The sequence below is a fragment of the Corvus hawaiiensis genome, chromosome 5, assembly GCF_020740725.1.
Source record: "Corvus hawaiiensis isolate bCorHaw1 chromosome 5, bCorHaw1.pri.cur, whole genome shotgun sequence".
Lineage (NCBI taxonomy): Eukaryota > Metazoa > Chordata > Aves > Passeriformes > Corvidae > Corvus > Corvus hawaiiensis.
In genome coordinates this window covers 66,541,516-66,559,399 of record NC_063217.1, presented here as the reverse complement: position 1 = coordinate 66,559,399, position 17,884 = coordinate 66,541,516, and positions in this window count along the sequence as shown.

The window sequence follows — 17,884 nt, the reverse complement described above, 5'->3', positions numbered from 1 at the left end:
GAGATTTATTTATCTTGATATTGACACTAAAGAGGCTGAATTTACAGAAAGCAGGAAACCTGTAGGTGGTTGTATAATTCTCAATATTAAAGGTAAAACTGTTTCTCTTCTTTTGTGTTAAGGAGAAAGCTAAGCAGAGTAAATAAAGATATACTAAATTTCAGTACTCACCTCTGTTAGTCACCCTGTGTTTGATATATTTTATCTTTTCCTTCAGCATGTACAGTCCCTAAGGGCAAAAATAAAAGTATTTTCCCATTCCTTCTTTAACCTTAAAGGAACTGAGTTGCTGCTATTAATTTAAAGCTTGTCTGTTTTTTGACTAAAGGAAATAATTCAGCATGTATTACTGCTGCTTTTCATCTTACAACACAATTCGATTTCACGACCCTTCTTATAACTTCATTATTATTTCTCCCCATTTTATAATTCAATCATTTAAATAATGAACAGTCAAGAATTACTGTTTTTCTAGATCTTTATGATATTTTTTGAAACTTCAAAACTACTTTGAAACTACAAACCTATTGTGGTCAAATAACTGTCTTAAGAGATGCTGCAAAGTTCACCTCACATTTGCATTACAGTCCTTAGTTAAATGCAAACATTTGAAGCACCTAAAAATGTTACAGAAGAGGTTATGGAACATGAAGGGATCTCTTTCAACACACAGCTAATAACTAGAAATGAGAAAACTTCTCTACTTCTTCAAACTTCAGTGAAAGAGAAGACTTATGGCAAATCAACACAGTCCTCGAAAGCCAATACTGCAGGGAACATTCAGGCTTGCATATTTGTTTTTTGGAAGCAGATGTTAATCTTTTCGATAAAAACACAATCTATGCTAAGCATTTTAAAAACATTTTTACCACAACAGACCACTTAGAGCTCATCTAAGTCATGAACATTGTGCACAATGTACACAACAGATAGGAGGCTTATGTATATTCCTCAAGCTGTTTGAAGGAAATCACCAGAAGCATGGGCAATTGAGGTAAAAAATAAAAATTAGGGATATAAAACCCAAACTATAGTTTATGCAAACTCCAAATGAACTATTTTTAGGTACAGTCAGCTCAGAAAAGAGCTGTTAGCTCACACATCTGTCTTTTTCTGATGAACTTCAGCAAATCTGAATAGATTTCTTACCTGCTAGGTGTTTGTTTCTCCTCTCTGCAGGCACATAGCCAGTATTAGTTTCTTCCCGATTCTTTTTCAGATAGAAAGAATCATTTCCCTCACTTGACATCAAAATCTGTAAATTTTTCACGAAAGTACTTAAGTATTTTCTGTAGATGAATTGATGGATAAGTGACTACTTCATCTACCAGAGAGCTAATAGAATGAGGGTCTTCATAACTTATTCTGCCCTAGAAAAGATTTCTGATCAATCTTCACAATGGAAAGTTTTTCCATAATTGGAATTTTTGGCTTGATAAAGCAGTGGTTTTGAACCCAGCTGAAGAATAAGGTTCACTGCTGATGTGAGACACTCTCATAACAGTACCTCCAGCTACAGGCACTGACATTAATGTTGGTTTGTTCCGGATTGATTGGTGTTTTTTTGTAAAATATACAAAATAGAAAAGAAATTTGGGATTGGGGTTTTTTTTCATTATATCCAGATTCTTTCATGTTTAGGATATTTAGTAAATCCCTTGATTAATTACAGTGCTGAGAAAACACATTCCGCTGCATTCAATGACCCTTAATGTTTTGATCCAGATTCCTAGGGATACTGAAGAGATACTGATAGAGAGAGAGATGGAGAGAGAGAGAGGGGGGAGAGGGAGAACTCATTAGGAGGTAAAAAAATAACTAATTTGAACCAATAGGAATAAAAAGAACAATGACATTTTGGCAAACGTATCAGTTTAAGTGGGGTTCTATGGAAATGTGTATACCTCTCAGTTTTTTAGTGTACAATTCTGCCTGTGGCAGTATAAATACATTTTTGTTGTACAAAAGAGAAAGTTTGGAATTTGTTACTATATAGCTTCTGCAACTTACTGATAAAAAGCTGTCCATCAAAAGGGTTGGTGACGCGGATATATCGTCTCACTGGTGAGCTATTAACAACACAGACTGATTACATGAAGAGTGTAGAAAGATAGCTTATCTTTGAGCTGTAGAATTTTATGTGACTGAACAAGAGAGGGGAATTCAAAAAAGACCTTTTCTAGGCTTGAAATGGATCACTCACCCCAGGGATTTTTTTGTGGACTTGCAGTGTTGACCTTAGTTGAATCAGTTCATCGCTCTGAACCTTTGCTCAAACAAAAGGAATAGAATAATAAGATCTATTAAATATAAATTTTAAGGACTTTATTTTTAAGATTTAAAATTTAGGACGTGGCCTTTATTTTGGCAGTGCCTTCAGGTATTTGTGACCTTCTGGATAGAAAATATATTATGAAGTCAACATTCCTCAACATACGCATTTCCTCTTAAGATGAACTTTTTCCCATCAGTAGCAGCCTAGAATGTTGCTCTTAACATGTACAGTGAGCCAAGAAACCTCAACTAATCTATCAGTTAAGAATGAGCTTTTCACATTGAATTATTCTATTGATTTCCCTTTCTGAAAATTTACTAGCTCCTTTAATATATGCTGTATGTGCACACTCCAAAATCAAATTTGGCAGGTTTCATCAAGCGACTATAAGTGAAAGAGGCAAAGTGAAATCAACTTCATGTCCTCCATTCTTCTTTCTCACCCATGTATGCCTTTCTAGTAGAAATATTCTATAGGTGTCCTTTGAAATGCAAAAAGCTTTGACAAAAGAAAAGCTTTGAATCATGGCTTAAATTTAGATTGGAAAGTAAGAAAATCCACAAATTGTAAAGGGTATTTATTCACTAGGAAAAACAGCTTTAGTGGGAGTGAAGGAATTCTCAGTTATCTTAAAGAAATCATTCAGTGTCAATTTACAAAAATGTTTATTCACATCATTAATAACTGCTGTAATCTGGAGCTGCTAGAATGCTTTCTCAGATAAGTCTTTCTTTCAGAGATCTGATTGTAAACGGGATGCCAAAATGTATTTTCTGACTGAATGATAAAAATATGTTTAGTAGCAACATAGTCACAATGTGAGAATTAACCTCAAACTAAAATAATTTTTATTTAGCAAAATGCTTGCCATTATCTGTATTTTATCTTTCACTTGGTACATGAACACAAAAAGAAGAATCCAGCTGAGTGTTTAAATATTTAAGAAAGCAAAGTGATAGAATACCCAAGCTATCTATAAAGGTCTGGTGATTTTCAGAAGCAAAAAATAATATCTAGGTTAGAACACAGTGCGAAATTATTGAGAAACACATTGTGATTTCTATTTTCCATTAATCTCAGCTGGGCAAGCATTTTAGACCTTTTTTCTAATTAACCTTTTTTTTAATCTTAGCTGCTAAACACATTCAAATAAAGATCATTCACCCCCAAAAAAAGAATAAAGAAAATAATAAACTAGTGTTGACGTTAAACCTACTACCAAGTCTAATCTTTAATTCCTCACAGTGTTTATGTCCAGTGAAGCAGACTTTGCTAGCAGAATTCAATCATTTCCTGTACTTCTCTTCCAGCATATCTATCAGGATAGGATACTGCTATCCTGGCTTGTAATGTGTTCCCTTTGCTTTACCCACGGAGCATGGTATCTGTAGGTTTTGGCTCCAGTAAGGGTTCACACATGCTTAAAACTTAGACAAAACCATGACTTTCTGTTGTGTAGCCACCAAACCAAGTGTGCATCCTTGCTTTAGCTTGGAGGTTTCATACACGTTGCAGGAGAACAACTTAATTTCTAACAGTGGGATTCACAAAAATTCAGTGCACATGCTTAAGGAGTGAAAAAATGTTCTTCAAATATGGATCATGTCAGAGGCAGACCCCTCTCCCTAGCTAGGATTCACAGGAGCAGAAGCAAGGTGACAACTTACCCGGACTATTTTTACTCACACACAGGCTGACCCATTTATAACTAGACAGCTTTCTAGTTAATTTAATTCCAAGCCTATGCCCTGAGCTTGAGTGTAAGAGACCTGGGTTCACTCTCTTCTCTGCTTGAGAAGACCTGAATTCTTACCTTCCAGGAGAATATCCCATAAGATATTAATGAGGGAGGAAAATATTTTCCCCCTCCTGTTTCAGCCTGAAAGCTGCTCCACTTTGCAATAACTAATTAAATATTCAGTGCACCAAAAAACCTCTAAAGCTGAGAGCAATTCCTTAGCCAAGGGCTATGGGCACCTCTCTTAAGATGCAGAGTCACAAATCCAGTTCTTGCTCCACTGAAAACCTTGACATGGTAATCAAGGAAACAAGAACTCCAATATTTGCTCGAGAGAGAGTGAACTACTCTACACAAACCAAAGGAAATAGGACACATCTTCTTTCCTTTGGCACTAGAGTATTTCTTTTAGAGATACACGTGAAATATTTTGTTGAGTCTTTTCACACAAAACTAGAAGTTGACAGTGGGACTCCAGCATGTCAATAGACTTACCACAGAGTAGTGCCACCATGGGCTTCCTGTCAATGTACTCTGAGCTGGAATAGCATGTGGGAACAGCATATTTACCCACCCATCTAGGAGAATAGGCTTGCTGAGTAAAAATGGTTATATAATTTAGAAAATTAATTATTTTGCTATTTAAATAAATTACTGAGAGGGTTGGAGGTTACAAATCTTAAGGGTTATTGTTTGCTTAAAGCAAAGTAACATTAAAATGCTTAATTGTTTTATTCTATAGTATTAATAACTCAGTGGTAATAATTAACATAGAAATATGCCTTTCCTTAAAATCCTGAAAGAATTTATTTGTTAATTGCTTAACTATAGTAATGATTAATAATAAATAAAGGAAATCATATTTCTTTCCTAGGGTTATCATATGTGTCCTTTTAGCAATTTATAATGGACCTCTGGGTTACTTACTAATTAGTGTGTTGGGACACTCTTGTTAAACATGTACTAAGTAAAACCAATATGGCAATATGTACTTTATATGACATGTACCACGAGGAACATTCCCACCAGCAGAACACAGAGAACAGGCTGTTCTGCCAGTGGTACCTCAAAATCTAATTGACTGGCAAAACCACAGAATTTTAAAGCATTGTAGCCATTTGTACCCTGAAGCTATTTTTCCTTGCTCCTGTGGTTACTATTATAATTTTAAACTGAAACAGCTTAACAAATGATCGATGACCAGGGAAGCTGTACAGCACTACACATATAGTACAGGACATTTATTGCTGTAAGTTAAAGTCTGTGGTCAAATCTTAGAAGATAGGAGTATTTTTTTGACACCCAAAAGAATTCATAAGAGCAAACCAGAATTCCCTGGGTCATAATGGATGTCCTAATAAAGACTTACATTTTTGCTGGCATGTTTTGGTACAAAGAAACTGTCAGCATTGACCATGCCTAACCTGCTTTTGTATCACAGACCTGTTCTGTGGAGACCTTTACAATGTTAAGATAGAAATATTACAATGTTAGAGTCTGATATTAGGATGAATATGCCACTACTCTTCATATTGGAATAGCTAAAAATGATGCCCAAATTGACTGACATGTGTGTCAATTTGACTGCAGCCCCCCACAGCAAAATGAAGGAGCCATAAATGAGGAAGAGGAGACAGAGAAGAAGAGAAAGAACAGAGGGGAAGGAAAGAGAACCCTTTACTTAGGAGTTAGTTTTTATATAAAATGATGAAAAATGCAAAAGAGCCTGGGGCAAGAAGAAATCAAACATAAGTTCAAAGACAAGAGGTTGGTCTTATTTATGATTTTTGGGATTTATCTATCTAACAGAAAATACATCAGTGGTTATGTGGCTGGAGTTTAAGTGACTGACTACCTGACAGCTGTATGTTTTGGGGAGTTTGGACAAAAATGGTAAAAGCTTATCTAGGAGAAGAAGGGAAAGATGAACTACTTCATCAGCTACTCTACAATTGCAGCAGAAGAAGTGGCCTCAAAGTGTTCTCATTCTCAGATTTGGTAGATTATTCAGTTTTGCCAAGTGGTTTTATAAGTGTGTTTTGCTTTTATCCCTGATTTTTTTTCTTTTATAAAAGTTGCTTTTGAGTGGGAAAGTTCTTTTATTGAGTGCTCCACTGGAACATGTTTCCCTGGCCTGGGGAAAAGAGAGCATTTTGAATTTTTGTATTCTTCTCTACAGAATTAAAGAAAAGCCATCATAGAAAGAACCTTACAATTTCAATTTTCAGAGCTTGTCATCTTCAATATTAGTTTCTATAAATAAGGGTATATTAAATTCATGGCCTTAGATCTGTGTAAGTATGATGCTTAATTGTAAGTTCTACTTTTTTTCTTTCTAATAGAAATCAATTTTAATTTTCATCCCAAAATTACTTTTGTCACACATTTGATTAACTGATTTATTGTTCACTGTTAATGCTGTAATGTGACACATCTCATTGTTTAATGTGGCTTGATCATTTATGACTTCTGTGTGAAGGTGCTGAGCATACTCCCAATTTAAAAAACACATTTGACCATGAAAACAAAACCTCTTTTAATAGGAGAAAACTACCTATGTAGTTAACACTTTGAAGTCTCTTCAAAGCCAACAAACAACAATAATATTTCCTTGTTTTAATGGAATCCATACCTAAAACATGAATCTTAAACTGAAATAAACATTCAGGAATTTCAGGAGCCCAACTCTACTAATTTTTTTTTTTTTTTTTGTTATCTTCACATGTTACCATGTTTCATTCTTTGTTTCTTCAGAAATCTGTTACCTGGAAGTAGCAATGTTGAAGCCAACACTGGAGTAGTACAAGATGGAGATATAAATCTTGTGGAGATTTGAGGAAGACAGAGGACTTTTATTTTATAAAATAGCTTTCAGAATTTTCTTTAAATTATATATATATATATTCTTAAATGAACAGGCTTTAAATATGAAAGGACTTTTTCAGCCCCCTCACCCCTCATCTTTCTCACAGGGTTGACTAATGTGTTACGAGTGAATTAGTTCACTTGATAAGAAAAATCACCCTTAAAAGAGAAAGAATAAGTTGTTCCTAAATAAGAACTGTAGCTAATTAAATATACATAATTTCTTTCTTTCATTTTCTTTGGCAAAGCTTCGCAAGACTTAATATTACTTTAATCAATAAATTTTAAATGAAGCAATAAAAATTGAAATTAGTTTTGAAAAATGGAAATTAAGCAAACACTTGCAAAGAATTCTGTTCTTTTGTCAGAATGCCAAAGCAGAAATATGAGTCAACTTTATGAAATTTATTAGAGAATTAGTACAGTTACATGAAAGGGAAAATATGAAAATTTTCTGTTTTAATTATATGCTAAATTTGGTGCTATTACAGTAGTTTTTCTTGATTAAAACATTAAATGGGAACACTACATAGAAATATCTGGCATATTGACAGTTGGAATTGTTGAATGAGCCAGCTATTGAGGCCACTAAAGAGCACTCTCGTCTTAATACTGAGCACTTTGTTCTTTCTAATGGAAATGCATGTGAAACACCTATGGGTAAAACAGTACCATCAAAGGTAATTTCATCATTCACTGAATCATGCAACAATCATATATAGCACAGATTCGTTTAGGATGTTCATGTAACAACGCAAGGATATGTGAGGAAAACCTTTAATTTTGTGGGGATTTTTCCTTCAACTATTTTTTAATCTATTGATAGCAATAGGGTTGGGTTTTTTCATTAATTTTAGCAATATTTTTCTTTGATCTTAGCATCATAGATGTTCATAACTGGATAAAACTAGCAATATTATAATGCAAAGTTGTAGTTGAAATGCACATACTTTGCTTATTTAGTTATAAAACTTAGTAGCCTGAATGTTTTTTACAAATCCAAATGTTGTGAAAAATGCATGTCAAATGTCCTGGTTAGGCTTTTATGCAAGCAATATTTTTCCTCAGGTTCTCAGCAATAACTTATCTTTTGTCTAAATCCATGACAATTTTGACTGTTAAGCAGAAGTCTGCAAACCTTTCAGCAATTACCCTCCATAGCCTAAGCGCACCTAAGAAACCTTTGGATGTGTTTTCTGAGGGTATTAATTTTAGGAGCAGCTCCTACCTGAGCATTGTTCCATGCCTGACACCAAAACACTGCAGCTGGAAGTGGTGTTTTCCTTATTAAACAGGTCACTCTGCAGGCAAGCCAACAAGGAACCTGAGCCCTATTTCAGGTGTTTAAAGATCTAAAAAAATGTGATGGAACAAAACCACAAAAATATTTTGAGTTCTGTGAGGCAAAGGCTGGTTAAAGAGTTGCTCACCTTGCTTCTACTATCCCAACACAGTGAATTATGAAGGGGAATATTCACATGTGCCATTGGAACAAGTTGGACTGGTAACAAACTGGAGCGCATGAGATGAGATGATAAAAGACCTCACCTTACTTTGATGGAAGTGCTACAGTTTATGACAAAGACTGAATATTTTTCCCTTCCTATTTCCCCCCCTTCAAATGCAAAACTAAACCAGCCTTTATATTCTGCATGATACAGATGCTATGGAGATCTGTAAAAAAATCATAGAATCATGGAATGGTTTGGGTTAGAAGGAACCTTAAAAATCCTCTAGTTCCAACCCCCTGCAATAGGCAGGGACACCTTCCACCAGACCAGGTTGCTCAAAGCCCCATCCAATCTGGCCTTGAACACTTCCAGGGATGGGGCATCCACAACTTCCCTGGGCAACCTGTGCCAGTGCCTCACCACCCTCACAGAGAACAGTTTCATTCTAATCTCTAATCCAAATCTGCCTCCTGTTGAGCTGACTGAGCCAGTGATTGTGATGGTTGAGGGGCCAAGGAGCTTCGAAATAGCAGAGGCCTGCTGGTGGTCCCATTCCGAGGTTTAAGAACACCCTTTAATCTCATGGTGAGAAAGGAGAAGCCTCTCCCATCAGGCTTGGTGGTGCTATGCAGACTTGGTCTGTCTCATTGGCTTGTTACCCTGCATACCCCCAGACCCTCCCCATTGTCTCCCTCTCCCTAGTCCTGCCTGTGTCTCTGATGCTTGCCCCGCTCTGGTACATAAACCCTGGACACTGCGTGGTCTGCTCTCTTTTGCCTCTGGTCTCCTTTGGAGCAGGATGCAATAAACCTCGTCCATGGAAATGCCATACGGGAGAGCCCTCCTGACTCTAGTAATGCTGAGCTATCCAGCTTGAGTGTGTGTGCGTGTGAGTCCGCGCCTTACAGCCATGCGGGTGAAAGGAGTAAGCTTGCTGGAGTGCTGTACTGCACCCACCGGAACGATCCCATAGCCCGGGACCTTTCAGGGAAATGCAGCTAACCCTTCATGATCCCACGCATGCTGCATTAGCCTCCTGTCATTCTCTCTTTGCCTGTCATTACGTGCCCTTGTAAAAAATTTGTCTCCATCTTTAATGCACTAATTCATGGACAATTTCCGTGTTATTACTTGTAAGCTCATTAAGGAATGGGTAGACAAGGGTACCGACTTCAGATTAAATCCAGAAACCCAAAACCTAGCAGAGATTCAGCTAAGCAGAACTTCACACCTATTCTTCATAGATTTAAACAACACATAAAATAACATTTGCCAAACATTCCTGGATTAAGCTCCTCCAATGAATACTGAAGGATGAGCAGTAAATCTAACTCATATTCAGATGCTACTTGTGAGACAAAACTGAAAACTGTAAAGGAAAGAAAAATGTTCAGGACAGTCAAGAGACTCCTTGCTGGGGCATAAACCACAATGATTTTTCAGATTTAAATTTCACACACCTACTTTGAGGGCCAAACCTAAAACAAAGGCCTTCTCTCCATCTGAGAGATGTCCTCTCTGTGACTCCCTGCTGAGTTACAAGGAAATTTATCAGACTTATCAAGTATACTTGGAGGGTGTATGCATACTGTGTTCTCTCTCACTATCATTTCCTTCTTTCGCGGTTCATTAATTCTGCATATAGAAACCCAAACTGATTTTTGTCTATTACTATGACAACTAATAATCTCTTCTCTTGCACTTCTGAAGTCTGTATCATTATCACTTTTCCCCACATTGTCCTTGTTTCAGATAATTTTCAAAGCAGCAGTTTTTATCTTTTCTTCCCAAATACACTCCAGTCCTCTCTTTTTATCTGTATGGGTATTTTCAACATTCCCCAGCTAGTTATCAACACCAAAATAGTAATATGCTGCTCCTGCTCTTCCACGAATGTTAAGGACAACTGGACTAAGAGGTGATTCCTGCACCTCTCTGCTGGCTACAGTACTTTTTGATCGAAACCTTCTACCTGTTATTGCCTAGTGGCAGAGTTCTGAATCCAGATAATTTTTTGAATTATATTTTCAGTTCATAAATGCTGCACCAAGTGGCTTATTAAAGATCATTTCTATTGCATGCAGCTCATATAGTTTGCAAACTAATGTTTAATTCTGTTTTAAAAGATATGTCCTTACCACACACACCTGCAAGGCATATTTATCCCACCTGCACCCCGACCCAGATGGAGTTTTGCTATTCTGGGATCAGTGAGCTGGCACAGGTTACTGATGCTAAAATGTGGAGCAGCAGTGAAGTAGAACAAAACCGATGCAAAAAAAGAACAAACAAACCCCCGCCAAAATAAACACCCCAAAAAACAAAAAACAACTAAAAAACCCAAAACAACAAAAAAAATCAGAAAAAAAGAAAACCCCCAACTGTTCAGATACTTTAGGCCTACTCCAGTGCTTTGACCCAAATAACCTGATCTGCAAATAGCAAATAACTTCTGTGTTCTAAATCAAAGGGGAAAAATAAGCTATTTGGGTCAGAGTATGCAGAAAAAAGGGCCTACCCAAATGACTAGTCTCCCTCAGACACTGGTGTGTGCTTATCTTGTGGATCTTTTTAATTTGCAGTTTTCCCATGGCTCCAGACAGATGTGTCAAATAGATCCGAACATTAAAAACATTACCTAAAGCCACAGTGATTTTTAATGTCTCCTATTAATATATTTATTTTAAATACAACATTCTGTAAAACCAGCACGGTCTTCCTAAAGGGTCTAAAGCATGTAGATGATGGACTAAAAACAAGCCCCTCAGCTTTACCTTGCAATTTCCACCCCATAGCTCACTTTGGTGTTCGCTTAGTATAATGACATTGTCTCTTTCCAAAGTGATCAGAAACATCTTGACTTCTCTCCAAATCCATCTTCTGTTCACTCTGATGCATTACTCAACACTCCCAAAGGATTTTTTGAGGCTGTGCACAAGGGATGGGATTCAGAACAAAGAGCTTACAAGCAGATTGCTTTGGTAGAATACAATCGTTTATAAATTTCCTATTCATTAAGTTCTACATTCCCAAGAAACATTAATACTAAATTTACACTCAATTCCAAGGACTCAGCTGGATCTCTATCATAATTTATAATGACACAGTGAGGAACTACCCCATTATTATAAAGAATGAATTAAAGGTGCAAAACTTCCTCAGAAACAACCAAATTTGAAAGCACTCTCCAATTATGTTCCTTAAAGAATCCATTTGTAATTTTGGCCAACTTGGGAGCCATTTGCAGGAGAAAAATAATAGGTCTGGTTATATCCAGTGACGGAAATCATCTTTGAAAAGTTCCTCTTTTATACCAATTCCACTTTGTACACTTCATTTGGGACTATCATGAAGGTCATATAATTTCATCATATGCAAATGTAATAGACCAAAAACCCCATATTTAAAACATTTGTTTGAATCTTATTTGCTTGACTATTATAATTCAGGGTGTTCACAGAGATAAATGACAGCAAGAAGGATCCTATTATTCTGCTCAGGAGGAGAGACTGGGAGAGATATGAGTCATTTGGAAGAATGAAGAGACCTTGAAAATTTATCTGTAAGTAAGCAGCTTTTTCGGGGAGAGGAAATACTGAGAGAGACAAATAGGGAATTCACTGAGGGTGGGAAATACAAGTGATGGTTTCAAGGAAGTCACTTCACAAGGATTATAATTTTCCCAGTGAACTGGTTTGGGATAAACATAGCCATCCAAGTCCTATCAACTAAATCCACTTGGAGGGCTCCTGCACCCCATCACACACCTGCCAAAAATCAGATTTTTCTAACCTGTGCTTGAACAGGTCACAGTGATCCCCCTGAACAGATGCGATTTTTTACAAGACTAAAGAAGTCAGTCTAGATACCAGTGTAAGATATGTCTGCAAAAGTTGTTATAAAAAGCCATTTTGAATGGGCTGGTACCCTGTGATGTGAAGTCTTCACACATCCCTACCAAGGACCCAAGCTTCACAGTGAGCAGGAGCAGGACCTCAGTCCCCTTTCCCTAGATCCATCTCCTGAAGGATAAAAAATGCCTTTGAGTCCCTTTACATATCCATTGGATGTGTGGAGAAATGCAGGACTGGCAGTGCTTCCTGGGGTGCCTTTTTCCAGTACCCACAGCATATAATACTGTGTCAGTGACATTTTCTGCCGATGGTGTCCTTCCCCTGAATCCAGTTGCTTGATCTAGAAGGAAAAGCAGCATGTCACACATTTTAAATAAGAGAATTCTACATATTAACTCAATGTCTTCTTAAACATAAAAGACTAAGACTACTTACCTTAAGCAACCTGGAGCAAAATAGAAAATAACATCATGAGAAACATCATTACTGATTGCATTAATTGGATGAGAAAATTATGTTGCTTGCATACATATATCTGAATAGTTATTTTAATCATCTTAATATTATTAACTGTTTGGAATACAATATGTGAGACAAATGTAGGAAATCTTGATATCTTTTGAATTTTCATAACTATCTCTTAGCATTATATTCTGCATTTCCCCCCCCCTAAGCTATTGTCTGAATTCACTGACAATTGATCCAAAGGTGCCAGAGGTATTTCAATCACTGAAATAATTCAAAGCCAGATGACACTCAGTGAACACTTAGAAACTCTTGTTCCCCCATTATGCTTTAAAATGTCTGGATAAATGTCCCTGAATAAAGATTTTAATAATGCATATGCAATAGCACAAACCGATTTCAGAAGACAAGCATATAGAACAGCAAGATCTAATACCTGTGGACCTACAGTATAATTTCCATTAATTACTAAGCAAAATCAGGACTAATCAGAATTAATTTTAAATTCCTGGTATGAAGAAAAAAAATCACTAATTAATAATCTAAGTTATCTTTTATCACTAGAAATGCAATTTTCTATACTCATACTCTGTAGTATACAATATGTAAATAATTTAGGACAATCTCATCTGGGTTTTAGTCTGCATCTATAACACTATTTTCTCAGCAATGTGAATATTAAAATATTTTTTCACATGGCTATACATGCAGAAATGCATCTGGCAATGACTTCTGAAGTTACAATTGTACAGCGTTTCACAGATACAAAACTGCGTTCAGATACCGACAAGTTACTGAAAGACTTACTTTGGGAGATAAAGAATTTTATAGAAAAATTATCCTTTAATCCATGTTTAATTTTAAATGCCAGATGAAGTTCTAGTGAAAAGCTGAAATGCAGTTATGGCCTTTGATGGGACTTAAGCATGTTTTTAAATGTTTTCCTAATTGGAACTTTAAGCTCATGATTTAAATCAAGTCCATAATTAATGCAGTCCCTTATAGTTATTTAATTGGCTGAGTTTCAGTGGTCTGTGGAAATACTCAGCCGTCTATTCCTCCTGTGACATTTGGTGCCCTTGATCAATTTACCATTTGTGACCCTGTTCCTTCAGACTGTGAAATGAATGGCATAGGAAGTATAAATTTGTCCACAGTATCACCATCACTATTCAGCAGATTGCTATTCAGCTCCCAGCTTCATTGTACTAAGCAAACACAATAAAACACAGCTTCTTTCACAAAGTAGCAAGATAGAGGAAAGAAAGGAAGCATTATCATCTCTGTTTTTACAAAATAATTTCAGTGGAATTTGTGAAAATCTATTACATGCTCCTCTTTCTTGGGACATACCCAATATACCTTTAAAGTCTGCTGTGAGAAGAAAACCATGATTTTCGTTTTCCAAAAAGCAAGTGAGTTGCACTTGGAAAGTCTTCAGGTGCTTTTGAAAGATCTGTCCCTAAGGAGCTTGACCATTCAAGGCATGCACGGCTCTGTTAGGAACTAAATCCAAGTATCCTAAGTTTTGCTTCATTGCTTTTCTGACAAGACCTTCCCCTCCCAGTTCTTTTCCTCACAGCTAAATGTACATGAATTTGCACTATAAAAGGAGTGTGAAGTACAGAAAACTGCAGTAATTCTCAGGAATACAATTCAGTGTCTACACATTAGCAACCAGCAAAAGAAAATTACTTCTAAAATTTCAGATTGCATTTCAGATAAAACAAAGGACAAAAAAAAGCCAACAACAAAAAAATTGAACTGGTCAGAAGCAATAATTTTGCAATTAAAAGAGTTGTTTGTTTATTCACCCTCCCCTCATTGACAAATGCTTTTGCCCAAACCTGCCACTGAAGTTTAGCCCCATGCAGAGAACAAATAGAATTTTCAGCCTGAATGGTGAAGGTTTCCAAGACTAAACAGCAACTAAGGAAAGCTGTTGTGCAACATAAACAGTAGCAGGTCATGACCAGAGCACTGCTACTGTATTAAAGATGTATTTAAATGCATTGACATGGCGAAGGTGGAAAAATGCAGGAAAAAACCCTTCTAAGTTTTATGGGCAACAGATCTCTGACTTACTATTTAAGTATTGTTTATATTGAAATGGAGAGGTTTCCTTGCTCTTCTCCAAACTTCCAGGGTGTTGGTAGGGAGGGGGCTATGAACCAATACACATCTGGAGTGAATCATAACTAAAAAACCAAATTAAATAATAAAGGATGTGTCTTCTTTAGAACTATAATCTAATATCTGCCTTAAAATAAAACAGTAGAGCAACTAGATGGAAAAAAAAAAAATAAAAAGGGGATTAATTCTTTTCCCCTGTTTTTTTAATGAATGTAGTGTAAACAGCAGTGGTTCACAGGCTTTTTGGTTTAGGTTCATACTGCCTTTAGCCTTTAATTATAAGTAAGCACCATAATTTATGCCACATACTTGTTTCTGTGTGTTAGTATGTAAGCAGTACATTATATTAATTGCTTGCAAGAGTAGCCAAGTGCAGAAAATTCCATTTTCCTGCCTTTTCTTTGTGCACAGGAATGATATAGGTCAGGGACACAGGCTACCCAAGTCTGGCAGACAAGTCACTGCACTCTCTCATGGTGGAGAGCAGAAGGTGGTTTTTAGAGAGACGACTGTCTCTGCAGAATTAGTAAGTCTCACCCTGCAAATATATGCAAAAACCTGCAAGCACACTTGTGGTTTTGTATTATTAACATATATTTACAAGCAAATAAATATTTTGCTCATTTTCCTATGTATATACATGAAAACCTCTGTGTGTGTGTGTGTGTGTGTGTGTGTGTGTAAAATATATATATATATATATATATATATAAACTATATATAGGAAAAGACTTAAAAGTCAAAGTAATTCTCAATGTCTTTTTACTAGAATTAAATACTCAGCAAATAATTTAGGAACATTCCCTTATTACATCACCCCTAAAAATCAAAATAAACTTTTCCTTATTACAATGTGTGACCTAAGAAGTGCATTAATTTTTTAATTTTGAAAATAATGGATGCTCTCAAGACTTTTTCCAGACTCACATTGTTTCATACTATTGAGTATTTTACCCAAATAAAAACCACTGATATTGCAATATTTAGTTTCCATACAGAACAACTTTTCTCAGAGTAGGACTTTTTAGGGTTTTTTGGGATGCAGATAGTAATATTCCTTCATCCAGTGTTCACTGAAATTAATGAACAATATATAGAATGAGAAATTACAGAATTTAAATGAAAGCCATTCATTAACTCTGCAAAGCTTTAAATTTGGGGAAAGATAAATGATTACCAAAACAGAATAAAAATTAAACATGCTTGTACTGTATTTGTTCACATAATAATTGCTATATTTGCCACAATTAATTAGAGTTGAGCTAAAGCAAACCCTAAATCTGTTCCCTCTGTTGGTGGAGTTGAGAAAAAATATGGCAGACAGAGAATTTTGCCTTTGATGATTTTATAAACAAATTTTCATGACAAGTTATCTAAGTTTCACCTTTGGATGGCAAAAGAAATTTTCTTTTCTTCTTAAAATGTGATGGATTCTATTACATTTTTTAAAATGAATTTGAAATTACATTAGCAGATTATTGGATTAAAAATAATTTTATAGCAGTACTGTTGGATAAAAAATATACCTAGGACTTTGTCAAAGTATTCCAGCTTGAATTTTTATAAAAAGGAATTACCTGTCAGTGAATAGATTGTTCTTTTAAATACATAATTTCCATTAACTGGGAAAAAAATGACATCACATGAAATCACTTACACAGATCAAACTTGGAATATTTTGAAGCTCTGGTATTCTGCCATGATGCTTTATGGGTGCTGCAAAGCTGGTACCTCATTTTTCTGATCTGTCACCTTGGCTGGACTCCCAGTTTGTTGGCATAAGCCCTCATGCATAAGGATGCCTATTCTCCATCAAACAGGTGAGTTTCCATGATGTAATGTCCTGCAATCAGCAGTTGGATTTGTAATCATCTAAGATCCAAACATAATTTTCTGTATAAATTTAAGATGTTTTTTGCCAGATATTTCCCCACATAGATGTCTTTCTTAAAGTCCACAGTGGTTGTCCTTGCCAGAGTTATCCTCTGATCTTTTCTGTCCATACACTCTTGCCCTTTCTATCACTTGCATTCATGAACCATAATCATCGGGAAAGATAACCCCTGTCTCTGAGGCATCTGGACAATTTGCAGGAATATCTTTGCTGGAATTTGGAAATGTGAATGAATAGAAACCCAAGCTACTTGATTGCAATAGTTCTGAGTCCAAATTTAATATGCAGACTACACGTGAAAATCTGTTACTAAGAAATTTTCTATTAATTTTATGGAACAGCTGAAAATGTACCAAACAATGGTAGTACAGATAGTCACTATTTCCTTCAAGCTATTATATCTGTTTCTGGAAGCCATTCATCCTGGTATTTCTAAAGTGTCTTTGAGATGTACTACTGTTCCCAGATATGAAGGACCTGAACCACCCCTCTCAGTAATTTTGGAGTAAATCAGAAATAAAAGTAATAAAATAAATGTGAGTAGACCAAAGTGTGATAAAGAATTAAGCCCGACATTTTACACAGAGATAGATACATTGGCATGTATCAAACATAAATAAAGCTTAAAATATTTAGAAGCTACTTTGAGAAACATTTGCATTGATATTTAATCACCTAACAGTAAATTATATATAAATCCTCTATGTATTTATTACCTACATTGCCTTACATGTTTGCAAGCGTATCTCGTTGCTGTGATTTGTGCTGCTTGTCTCCTAATCTGAAGGCACTCTTTTAGAATTTGTGGAGGTAATGCATAGCTGTCTGAGATGCATGTTTTATTCCACAGTATTTTTTAAGTGTACAGTAACTGGAGGCCAACTCACATAATTAAAAATTTGCAGATTAACCATCACTGTGCAAATGGCAAGACTGCATTTTTGTGTTAGCATTGTCACTGATTGCTAAAGCTACTGCACACTGTGTCTGTATTGAGAGGTGGGGCTACACCAACCTCCTTCTGCTGACAAGTCCATCCTGGTGTTTATGTCACAAGTGTCCCAATGTGTGAATAAATAGAAGAATTTTTAAATAAAGGAACCGTTCCAACCCTCCTAACCTGAGACCATATCAGAGTGGAAGGCAGATGAGAAGGAAGCACCTGTCTCTAAGGGCATGCCAATATGAAGGGAAGATGAAAATTAATTC